Here is a 12,195-nt window from a genome sequence, read left to right as displayed (position 1 = left end):
TGCGTCTCTGTGTGTGCTTGTGTGTACTTTTATTATACGATTTGGTTTCTCTGGGTATGTTCCCATATGGTATACTTGGCTCTTGTCGATACAAAAATATTTTTAACTACGTTTGTTTGTTTATTGCCTGCGCATACGGATTCGCTCAAAAACACACAGGTGCCTGCACACAGTAATGCGGGCGTGTGTAAGTACCACAGTGTCCTCATAGAAGTTGTGTGTGGGGGGCGCTCCGTTGTCTCCTTCCCTTATATGGGTTCTCGGGATGGCAGCCAGTGCCTTTATCGTCTCCCCAATTGATTGAAATCTTTTTGATTTGTTTTGTATTTTGAGACAGGGTTTCCGTTGTAATCTGCTGGCCTGGTCTGTCACCTGTGAACCCTGTCCCTTTAAGAGAAAAGCTCCGCCCACTCCCAACTCTCCCCCACCCCCCCTCCTTCTGCAGAGTCAAGCAGGTCCCTGGACTCCCGGACCTCCTGCCTCCTCTCCAGCCCTTTTACTTCTTGTGAGGAAACTTCAGCCTCTCTCTCTTCTCCTCCCTTCTCCTCCTTCCCTCCTTTCCTTCCACCTTCATAACCCAGTAAAAAACCTCTACCCCGGCTTTCTCTGTCTGCTCTCACCCGCCTCGGCCTCCCACCCGCCAAGGCTTTGGGTGGCCCGCCGCGGCCCCTCGTGGCCCCAACCTCGGCTCACACACCGATTCATAAAAGGTAACGGTTTGCCCTGTGCTGCTCTGCACGTCCTGAAACTCACTCTGTAGCCCAAACTCGTTTCCAACTCAGAATGCACCAGCCTCAGCTTCCTGAGTGCTGGGATTAAAGGCCTGCTCCATCACGTCCTCGCAAAAGAAGAGGGTGAGGGCAAAGAGGAACTCAGGGAATCCAGGTAAAACCATCTGCTGGAGGCGACTCAAGGCATTAGGGGAAAACGAATTTTGGTAGGACGATTTGTGAGAATGTCCCTTTTAACATTTTCTGTAACGGTTGAACTAAAAGGGAACTTCTGTGGAACTTTCCGTGGCCCCTGGCATGCCAGGAGGTTTAGAAAGTGGGGAATTTTGAAGCTGATGTTTAAAACCCTTGCTTACTGGCAAATACAGGAAGGACAGTGGGGGGGAGGTAGGTAGGCTTCCCTTGGCTTCGTTCAAGGATTATCACCTTTTGGCTGAGGAGGCTGAACATTCACTTGCTGAGGCGTGGGAGGTTATTATAAGAATGAATTCACAGGGTTTTTGAAAGCGAATGACTCAGGATCCTGTGCCAGTTTTCTTCACAGTACTGGCAATCATTTGGTGACGTGCTCAATTTTGGAGCTTGTTGTGTTTTTCCTAATTATTTTGATTGCAGTGCCCTAACACCTACCTTTTGCATTTAATTTTTTCCTAAAGTACTACCCACGTAAAACTTTACATTACATTTACAAGACTGACATTTTGTTAGTTAATGTTAAGGCGCACCCGAGTGCGTGGCTGCCTGAGCTTACTGGTTTGAGACCATTTACAATGGTTGAGAGAGAACATACAGGCTCAAGCGCTTATGCCCTGGTTTGAGATTTACAGTAGTTGCAGCCAGAGCTGAGACTGTTCGAGAAATCGGGTCTGAACCAGTGATCTTTCCAGTTTTTGTTGGTGATAGATGATTTTCTCAGGACTGTCCTTTCTGTCCATAATTTTGACTACATACACAGTCAGTTTCGTTGGACTAGATCTGATGGTGCTGCAAAGGGTTTTCTATTTCTCCATTTTACCGCAGGAGCCAGGAAGGGAAGAATTTTTTTTTTTTTTTTTTTTGAAAACAGGGTTTCTCTGTTTTGCTTTGGAGCCTATCCTAAAACCAGCTCTTGTAGACCAGGCTGGCTTTGAACTCACAGAGATCCGCCTGCTTCTGCCTCCCTAGTGCTGGGATTAAAGGTGTGCTTCACCACTGCCTGGCACTAAAAGAATTCTTGATCCCCGAAGGTCCTTAAAAATGTCAATGCATTTGACTTTTTTTTGATCCAAATGGAAGATTTCAAGGTCGCTTCAATAGCTGGATGCATTTGCTATGGGTAAAACAATTATGGAAAAGTTTGTCCACCAAACAATTCCATTAAATCATTTGGTAAATTTTTATTTAGTCTTGGGGGTTTGTGAGCAATCCTTGGGTGGTGTGACCATCATAGCAATGCAAAGGTTTAAATGGTAGGAGGGCAGCGGTGGGTGCCTAAGATATTTGATGGAGTTCGGAGTTGCTGGGACGGCAGAGGTGTGTGCCTATGATATTTGATGGAATTTGGACCTGCAGCAGGGGTTACAGGGAAGAAAGTTGTTTTTTAAAGCATTAATAATTTAAATGATATTCGAAGTATTTAGTGACTTTTCCCATTTCCTCATACCAGATGAGGCAAGCAGTTCATCCTGTATAAGATGTTTTGCTTGCTGCTCTGTCTCTCCATAGGTGGATTATTGGAGGATAACTTAGGAGCCCCAGAAGGGTCATTGTGATTCAAGTTTTGCTAGTGAGAAAGAAACAAATAATGTTAGTATAGTGGTGGTAAAGGTCGCAAAAGCAAAGATTTGACCCAAAAGACTGATTGAAGTGACATTCCCGTGAGAGCAACTGGGCCACACAGAGAAGTCGGAATCAAGAAAAACCATCTAGGGTTAGTGGCGAACCCCACTGACTCCATGGAGCCCTGAGGAAGAAATTTAGTTTAGAGGTATCTTTCAAGAGACACCCAGAATAATGCGGGTCGGCTCTCCATAGAACTGTGTTTCTGATTCAAATCTGTTGAGGCAGCTTAGAGCGGTAGGAACCTGGCCAGTGAAGTGACTCAGCAATAAAGGCACTGTGGCCAAGCCTGACAACCTGAGTGTGAAGCCCAGAATTCACCAAGGGGAGAGAGAACAGACTCTCTGCCCCCTGTAGTGAGCCATATCAGGAGTGAGTGCACCCCCGCCCCGCCAACACACACACAAATGTCAAAAAAATAAAGTGGTAAAAACGGATTTTGTTCAATACTTATTGACAGGAGCGGAAACAGCTAAGCTCTGTTCTGATTTGGTCGTGCTAAGGGAACTCTGGGAGAGTAACTGCGGAGAGAATTTCAGGAGCCTGGAGAGCAGTGAATCCTGAAGCAGCTCCTAAACAGCAGGGTAAGGAGGTATCTAGGCAGCAGCCACCAGTGAAGGAATGGGGTCCCCATAGACCCGCGATTGCTTGCATCTGCTCTTCGGGGGTCTCAACTGTTTCCTTCATAAGATCTGGACAAATTAATGGTTTCTTTACCCTTTCTCTCATAAGACCCATCCCAAACAAACAAACACACCCAATGTATCAATTCTAAAATCCAAGTAAACAGTTAAAGCCAAAAAACAAAATTAAAAATAAAACCCAAAACAACAACCAAAAAAACAAAAACAAAACCCCGGGAAACATATATTTCCAACAAACATTTAACAAACAAATTTTCAACAGCTTTCCCAAGTTTACATTTGACTTTTCAGATTTGCAGTTGACTTTTCATAATAATTGTTCAAATGTTTTCTTTTTCATTTAAAAAAGTTTTTAATCATAAAGTATTTAATCATAAAATATTTTTGCTCACAAATACTTTAAAAGTCAATTAAAATACACATAAACATAGTATTTACACAAATTGGACATCAGAGGACAGTTGTAAAGCCTTAGCCAGGGCCTAAGGACCGGAGCACCTGCAGGATGGCTGGTCAGCTGTGGCTCCAGGTGTCCTTAGTCATCTCTCTGTGGCAGGTAGAGCAGGGGGACAGAGGGTGCAGCTCCAGTCTGATGGCAGCAGCATTACTGGCAAACTGTGGCAGCAAGGCCCCTCTCCAGATGGTTTCTTCAGGTCATGGGGCTGACAGAAGACAGTGCACCTGGTGGGATAGAGTGCCTGGGGCAGAGTGGGTGAAGGGTGTTCCTCTCTTCTGGAGGACAAGGGTGACACCAATGCTGGTTGCAGTGCCTTGGGAGCTGTGGCTGGAGGCGGAGCTACAAATGGGGGACTGAGGGAGGGCTACAAACGGGAGGGCTATGGATCCAGGTGAGCTTCATAGCTGGCCATTCTGTCAGATGTCAGGGCTGCTTTGGTTTCCACACAGAACATCCTAGTTGTGTGTGGCCTATCTTCTCCATGAGGCGCAGGAGAAGGAAGCAACTGAGTCACTGTGGTGACTTGGAAAGTGCTTGTTTGTTGGATGCTTGCTCCCTCCTAAGGATGAGGTCTGGGCAGCTATATGAGGAAACCAAGTCTTAGCATCCCTTCCACTTGCAGCAAAGTTCCTAGACAATGTTCTCCCATCTGAAGCTTTCATAAAACTCCCACTCTACGCTGGATCTCATAGTTGGCCACACTCTGGTAGAAGTTACTCAATCCTCTGTCGAAGCGGCCAGTTTTAGTCCAACCAGTAGATCTGTGAGGGGCCCTAGGGACCTTGGAGTTCTTTATACTTTTGAGCAAAAAGCAGGTCTCCCTCTGTGATACATGCCTGGGTGTGTAGACTAGTCTCCAGTTCACTGTCTCTTGATCTTCTGATCCTAGACCCTCACTGTACCAGAGGAGATGCTGTATGTTTGTTGGTTACCAGAAACCCTGGGTCGCTTTCTGCAGTGGATAAGACCTGGACTGGGCTGGGCACCTCCCCTTTGCCCAACAGGGTCTGGCCTGAGCTGTGGGCGCTCTTGCCTTCCCTCTCATTATCAGAGGGGAAGCTAAAGTCACTGTTGACAGAGCATGTGGAAAAGAGGAGGAGGAATAAGAAGAAATGCTAGAGGGTGAATCCATAGGTCCAGGAGTAGAGCCTGAAGTAGGACCAAAAGATGAAGAGGCTCCTGGAGGACCACAGCAGAGAAGGGGCTCACGTAGTACCAGAGATCAGAACCTGCAATGAAAGCAAAGAGGGAGTCTGTAATGAGAGTCAAAGGATTGGAAAAGATACCCGGAGACTAGGGCATTCTCAACAGGGTAACATGTCCCCACCCCCATCCCGTTCTCAACAGGAATAAGAAAAAACTTGTTTTTTCACCCCCATTCAAAATCCAGACCGCTGGCTCATGCAGTGCTCCTGACCCCAACAACCTTTCTTCCTTTGGGTTCAGAGCAAATACCCGACTTTATACCTTCCCCTCTGTCTGCTGTTCGGGGCTGTTTCCTTCCAGACCTCATAGTGAGCTTATCGACTTAAAAAGCCACCCATAGTGGCTCATCTGCGCATAAAAACCCACCTAAGGTCCCTATCTGCTTAAGTGTTTTCTAGCAAGGGAAGGCGCACACGATCTTCATGTAAAATAAATTAGTACAGTTTGTAGGTTTGTAAGCTCAGGACGCGGTTTTGGGTGCACAGATTTTGGAGGGTTATACAAAACAAATGTCCTTTATGGGCTTTCTCAGAGCATTCACAGTTTGTTTCTACATGTATGGCAGAAGGCAGAATTGGAGGGCTGCGGGATTATTCTAAGAAGCCTAGACCTGTTAGAAACCCAGTGACTTAATGTCAGTCTGATATTGTTGTGCTGACATTGTATTTGTAACTTCAAATACTTGGATCTTATGGGATATACCTAGCTAGCAACTGTGTAATTTCTTGGTTATGTTTTTCGCAGTGAAGCTGTTTGTTCGTTATATACACAGCTGCTTGAAACACTTGAAAATCAGGTTTACAAATGCTTAGTTCGATGTGGAAGATTTTGTCAAGTTGCTCTAATTAACATTCGTTTGATTGTTTTTCTTCGTGTGTTTGTGTGGTCAGTGTTTGTGTAGAAGTCATAGACAACTTGTGGGACTTGGTTTCCCTGCTTGTGATTTCAGCAACTGAACTCAGCAAGGAAGTTCCTTATCTCCCAAGCCCAGTATTTGGGTTTTAGTTTTTGTTTTTGTTAGTTTTTAGTGCTGGAAATTGAGACCAGGCTCTCTATGAGCTAGACAAGACAGCTGAAATACATAGAATTTGTATTTGATTTGTGTACCGAACTGGGGCACCGGATTGTGAGACATAATGTAGAAATTCAAGGGCAATACGTTTTAAAAGCTCTTTTTGTTATCAGCACATGTTGCAAATGGGAAGTATAAAAGTTGTCCTTGAACGGGTACATCAAAACTGCATGTGCTTTGCCATGAATCATTTGGAAGCCGTACAGTTTTACAGGGAAGCAAACTGTCTTTCAGGCCACTGAGTGAGTCTAAAGACTGCTACAGACAGAACACTAAAGCCTTTTAGGAGAATTCAGAGAGACCGTAGGCTGCGGCACAGTTAGGGAAAGACAAGTGTGCTGTCTCTCAGGACTCAAAAACACTTGCACGAACTTAGGGCTGCAAAGAAACAAAGCCAAGGGGTCTCCCTGGCGTGTGTGAATCTGAGTCTGAGTGAACGCTCTGTAAACGACGCATTTCATTAGTCAGTGCTAAGATAATGCTGGCAAATTAAGAGAGAACATTGGCTTTATTAGACGTAGTGATACAATTGTGACTCTCGTATTGTGTTCATTTTAATTCTAAGGATACTGAGCAAAATGCTTCTTTTATTTGGCTCTTTTTAAATCATATGATCTTTGGTGGTTTTATGTATTATATAGGAACCAATTAAGAACATGCTGTTTGTAGTTTAAATATATATACATTTATAGATATATGTGTTATGTTTCTAGATTAAGTTACTTTCGCTCAGAAGAGGGGGTAGAGGAGAACAACCCTCAGCCTTAAGGTCAACATGAGAGGGGCAAGGAGGCCTGCTGCCATTCTCGCCCCCTACCAAGGTGGGGTTCCCACAGTATCAGCGATCTTCCGTTCCTGAGCATGGACCTTCTATTCTTGCAAGAGCTACATGTTTATCGTTTCAAGCCTATTTTAGAAAATGTCGCACAAGGAGGCATCAGGGGTGATCATCAGGTGTGTTGGCTAGAACGAATAGGAAACATCCCTGGTGACAAGCGGCTTTTTCAGGTAGGCTCTTTGGGGAGGGGAGCATCCTAGCGATGTTCTCGGTCTTCTCCAGGATAGCCTCCTGGCTCCAGTGTTCTCATTCGGAACCCTTCGCAGTGAGCTGTACCCAGGTCTCCTGGGCAGTCTTGCAGTCTCAGGCTGTCACACTTCCCAGTCTTATCTGTAAATCTCAGTGGCACTTGCGGGAACCACTCCTGTTGGGAATTGAGGAGACCTGTGTCAGGACTTGGAGTGCATAGGGGCACCCAGCTTCACTCTCCAAAGCACTCTCCGCTGCAGCGCTGGGAGCACTTGGCTCCCTGTTGATGCCGTACCGGGAGAGTAGGAGACATTGCTGAACACAGGTGCCATCAGTGCCGCCTCAGGTGGAGGTTGGTGACGGTCATTTGTGGGGCTAGAGCAGACTAACAGCTTACCACTGTGGACTTGTTGACTCTGGCTGGCTGCAAATACACTGTGTGGTGCCCTAATTGTTCTAACTAAATACACCCTGCACTCTTTCTTCTTCTTTGTCGTGCTAGGCCCTACAACCTGAACCTGTCTAGGTCTTATTTAAGTTAGGCAGCCACCTACTAGAGAGCCCTGTCTAAGTCTTCCATACTTTTTTTTTTTAAATTTCACCTCTATATTTCAGAAAACCTACTTAAAACCAGAGTACAACAAATAGAATATACTTCAAATAATTGAATATATAAACTATTATAGTTCAAATCTGAACACTGATACTTTTGTCTTTTTTGGGGGTATAGAGTTTATTTAGTGAGTTATGGAGGTGGAAGGGAAGGGGAGAAGAGAGAGAGACAGAACTTGCCTCTCTAGTTGAAAGAGAGAGAGAGAGAGAGAGAGAGAGAGAGAGAGAGAGAGAGAGAGAGAGAGAGAGCGCACGCTCGCGCGAGTGCAGGAGAAGTGAGATTCACGACTCTAACCACACCCTTCTCTGCTCTGGAGCAGTTTATGGATGAATTTTTCCCACCATGAACAGAAGTTGCTGCTTTCTGCAGACTTTCTGCAGACAGTGACACTGGCTCTAGAAGCTTCTGGTCAGCGGCTGCTGCCAGGTCTTCCCAGCAGGCTTTGCTTTAAATGACCACTATGTTTTTGGGCATGTCCTTGAACTGACTGATACACAAGCCCCTGTCCTTCAACCTTTGCAAGAATCGCCCTTCGGTAGTAGTATCTCAAAGTTCGTCCCATGGTTTCAGAGTTCATATCTGGTTTCTTCTTGTGCTTTCCCCAAAGCTTCCACACGTTTGACCATGCTCTTTTCTGTGTGAGTCCGTTTAATATACTTGGGACAACTCCCACAGAGAGGTTGTGCTTCCTTTCCATCTCTGACTTTCTTCTTGATTCTTAGCTCAGGAGACCCATTGGTACGTGGTGACTGCTGGATTTTTGTTTTGCGGCCAACTTTTATCTTTTCCATTGGTTCGTGGCTATGTGGTGAAGTGGGAATAGGTGAGTCATCCGTTGGTTCAGACTCTTCCAAGGACACCTCCGCTACAGTCTCTGTAATGACATCTGGATAAACTCTGGATGGACAAACACTTGCACAGGACCTTTGAATCCCCCAAGCCGGTAGGGGATTCCATATGAGGCAAGGCTTCAGCAGCTTCAGTTGTCTTATCTGCACAGCGTGCATTACTGCTGTGGACTAATGTCTCAACTCTTGTTCTTCTGCCACATCCTGCACCATGGAAGTCTCACCGCCATACACCAGAACCCGGGCAGCTAGCCCTGCTCTAATCTTGCACTGGGGACTGACTCCACAATCACTGCGGGATAGTTCGCCTCCATTGCTGGAAAGCTCCAAACGCAACCTCCACTGTCAGCCAGTGCCGATGTCATTGTTTATTCCCCGAGGAAGCTTCAAATCAGTGTAATGTAATTAAAGCTCATAGATGATGGCCGGGATTATAGGTTTCATTTTCATGGTTTAATTCGATAGAGATAGAGTAGATTAGACATCCAGAAGTCCAGTCTTCTTAAGATGATAAACCAGAGGGTAATTTGAATGTTAAGTAATCTCAGCATCCTTCACTGCTTTCACAACTTCTCAAGAGCTAAATCTTCCCTGGAACCACTACTCTCCCTCTTCGGCTCCTTCCCCTTCCCCTCAGGGAGCTGCGGACCAACGTTGGGCAGCCAAGGGGCCTCCCTGGTCAGACTTCCGCGAGCGAGACAAAACTGCGCTGCACCGCTCAGCGCTGCGCCCACCTAACTTCCCACAACACCCCCAAAACCCCCAACCGCTGAGGTGATGGAAGCAACACCGGTTTCCATACTTTTATTCCAAAAGTGTTCAGTAGGGCTGTAGATATGATACAGTATCAAGGTAAAGGTACTTTCTGACAAGCGGAAGGACCTCCAAGTTCCACTAGCTGACCAACAAGGCGGAAGGAGAGAATTGAAGTCTACAAATGTTCTCTGACCTCGACATTGGTGCTTGTACATATTTTTTGTTTTTTTTTCTCACTTTTTTGTTTGTTTGTTTTTTGAGACAGGGTTTCTCTGTGGTTTTGGTTCCTGTCCTGGAACTAGCGCTTGTGGACCAGCCTGGCCTCGAACTCACAGAGATCCGCCTGCCTCTGCATCCCGAGTGCTGGGATTAAAGGTGTGCCATCATCACCCCCCATACGTTAAACAAATAAAAGAGTACTACTATTCACACAAATAAAAATACATATATGAAAGAGTACCACTATTACAAGAATGCGCAATTAGAGCACTGTGCTCGCGCACGCACAGTGGAAATAGCGGAAATAGTCATGAAATAACTAAATAGTCAAGAAAATTGTTGCTTGCAAGATTTTTCTTCCTTTCTTTTCTTTTTGGCTTTTTGAGACGGGTTTCTCTGAAGCTTTGGATCCTGTCCTGGAACTAGCTCAGGCCAGCCTCTAATTCACAGAGTTCCAACTGCCTCTGCCTCCCGAGTGCTGGGATTAAAGGCTTGAGCCTCTGCACTGTGGGCAGATTTTTTTTGAAGCCTCCTTTGCCCTCGTCCTGTGGGAGCAGTTTGGGTTCAGGTCCTGAGACGGGGAAGGGGCTTTAGTGTAAAGAGATGAATTGTCCTGGACACCAAATGAATTTCACACAAGCGGCTGGATCTGATTAGCTCCAACAGTCTTTATTTATTTAAAAAAATTTTTTTTGGTATGGTTCCCAGGTAAAACTCTTTATTCAGTCCAGGCAGTCATGTTAGTACAGCAAACTCAGATTTTGTGAAGAAATGAGATTCTAACCTCACACGCTGGATCAATGGGTCTCCTTGAATGAGAAAAAACCTGAATGAGCAGAGCAGAGCAAAGCCGGTTAGAAACCCTGCGTTCCAAGTTCTCAGTTTCCTGCAACGCGGGGGCTTGAGTGGCTTTCCCTCCGCTGCCGCCGCTGTTCCTCCTCCTCTTCTTTGTATTTGATTTTTTTGTTGTTATTTGGTTTTTGTTTTGTTTGTTTTTGTTCCCCCTTTTTCTTTTTTTTTTTTTAAAGATTCATTTATTCGTGCGTTTTATGTATATGAGTGCTGAATCTGATCCCATTATGGATGGTTGTGAGCCACCATGTGGTTGCTGGTAATTGAACTCAGTACTTCTGGAAGAGCAGTCAGTGTTCTTAACCACTGAGCAATCTCTCCAGCACCCCTTCTTCTTAAATTGTTTATATTGGGCTATATGTTTTTCTCTGCTCTCCTCCCTTCGTCTCCCTTCCCCTTCTATCCTCTCCCATGATCCCCAGGCTCTCAATTTACTCAGGAGATCTTGTCTTTTTCTACTTCCCATGTAGATTAGATCCATGTATGTCTTAGGGTCCTCATTGTTGTCTAGGTTTTCTGGAATTGTGAACTGTAGGCTGGTTTTTCTTTGCTTTATGTCTAAAAGCCACTTACGAGTGAGAGCCATTATTCATACATTGAAAACAAGCATATTTTTCCATACCAAGGAACAAGTTTTTCCCATCCTCCAACGTTAACCTCTGGCAAAAACAAATATGTTGAAATGTTTTTTTCCCCCTAACTTTTACATCAAAACATCTTTAAACCAAAACCAGCACTTATCATTTAGCTACGTGGAAGGTCTGTCACAGACCTTAGGGTAGGGGACATAGTCAATCTAGAAGGCCATGGGAGCCGTGAATAGAGAGTGGTCATTTTTCATAACAAAGGCAGGTGTGCTGGAGTTAAATTTGTAGAACTAGTTAACCCTGGGAAAAGCCATTCCTCAGACTGCTGCCTCCACCTTCATTGTGAATACAGGAACCGGGACTCAGTGGTAAAAATGCGTTGAGTCTGGACTTAGATTCTCAGAACTCTGTGGAAGGAGAAAGCCAAATCCTTAAATTGTCCTTTGCTCTCCACGTTCCCCTTGTGGGATGCACACACCATGGCGCACACATGCTGGGACACATGCATGTTGTAGCAAGCACACACACCATGACACACGCTGGCACATTTGTATCATGGCACCCTAGTTAAAAAATAAAGAGAATAGAAACTAGGAACTGAGGTCGAGCTGAGTGGGAATCAGGGGGCAGCATTCTCCAAGCAGGAACACAATCCCCCACACTGAACTACAGAAAATCAACAGTACAGCTTTTCTGGTGTTTTGACTGAAAAGTTTCTGCACCCTGATAAATCTCTCTGCCGATGCAATAATTCGAATCAGACCAAATCAAACCAGATTAGAAAAAGCCCATGTTTAATGAAAACTAATGCTCCCAGGTGACTCTCCAGCCCCCCAGAGAGGAGATGGGGGAAGGAAGACCGGAAACCACTGTTCTCTGGGGAACAATTTAAATACCCTGTGGGAATGGTCATGAGTATCTTTGAGGAGGGGGCATTGTTTGGTGGGCTTTCCCAGAGGTAGACCGGACTGAGGCAACTCCCAGGGGAGTGGGCTTGGGATGAGACTTTCACCCAAACCTTCCAGACTCTTTGGGTATAAGGATGCCAGGGGCTGGGGTGAAACCTGAACCCAAACACTGACATGATGGAATTTTCTAATGCTCTTTGCATATCATGATACTTGAATGCCAGTGATAAAATTTTTAGGAATATAGTTTGTGGAAAATAAAATTAGTCTCAGTGTTTTCCTTATAGCAGCGTATGTCTGCATGGAACAATTAGCTCTCTTCTGTGGTGCCTGGGTGGCATTCAGCACCTGCTGCCAGAAAAGCGTTGTGGCGGAGCCTGACAGCACGGTCGTATACTCTGAGTAGTGTTTGGCCACAAACATTGCTGCTGCCACTCTGAGTGAGGAATGGAAGGGT

At 45.4% G+C, this 12,195-nt stretch overlaps 2 pseudogenes; both read right to left on the bottom strand.

Moving 5' to 3' along the window:
* Window positions 1–3,732: 3,732 nt before the first annotated feature.
* LOC130869320 (circadian-associated transcriptional repressor-like) lies at window positions 3,733–4,782 on the bottom strand (annotated as a pseudogene).
* A 2,180-nt stretch (window positions 4,783–6,962) lies between these two features.
* LOC130869319 (ETS-related transcription factor Elf-2-like) lies at window positions 6,963–8,730 on the bottom strand (annotated as a pseudogene).
* Between the last annotated feature and the right edge of the window lie 3,465 nt (window positions 8,731–12,195).

The sequence above is a fragment of the Chionomys nivalis genome, chromosome 2 (genome assembly GCF_950005125.1).
Source record: "Chionomys nivalis chromosome 2, mChiNiv1.1, whole genome shotgun sequence".
NCBI lineage: Eukaryota > Metazoa > Chordata > Mammalia > Rodentia > Cricetidae > Chionomys > Chionomys nivalis.
This window is presented reverse-complemented; position numbering and strand designations above follow the sequence as displayed.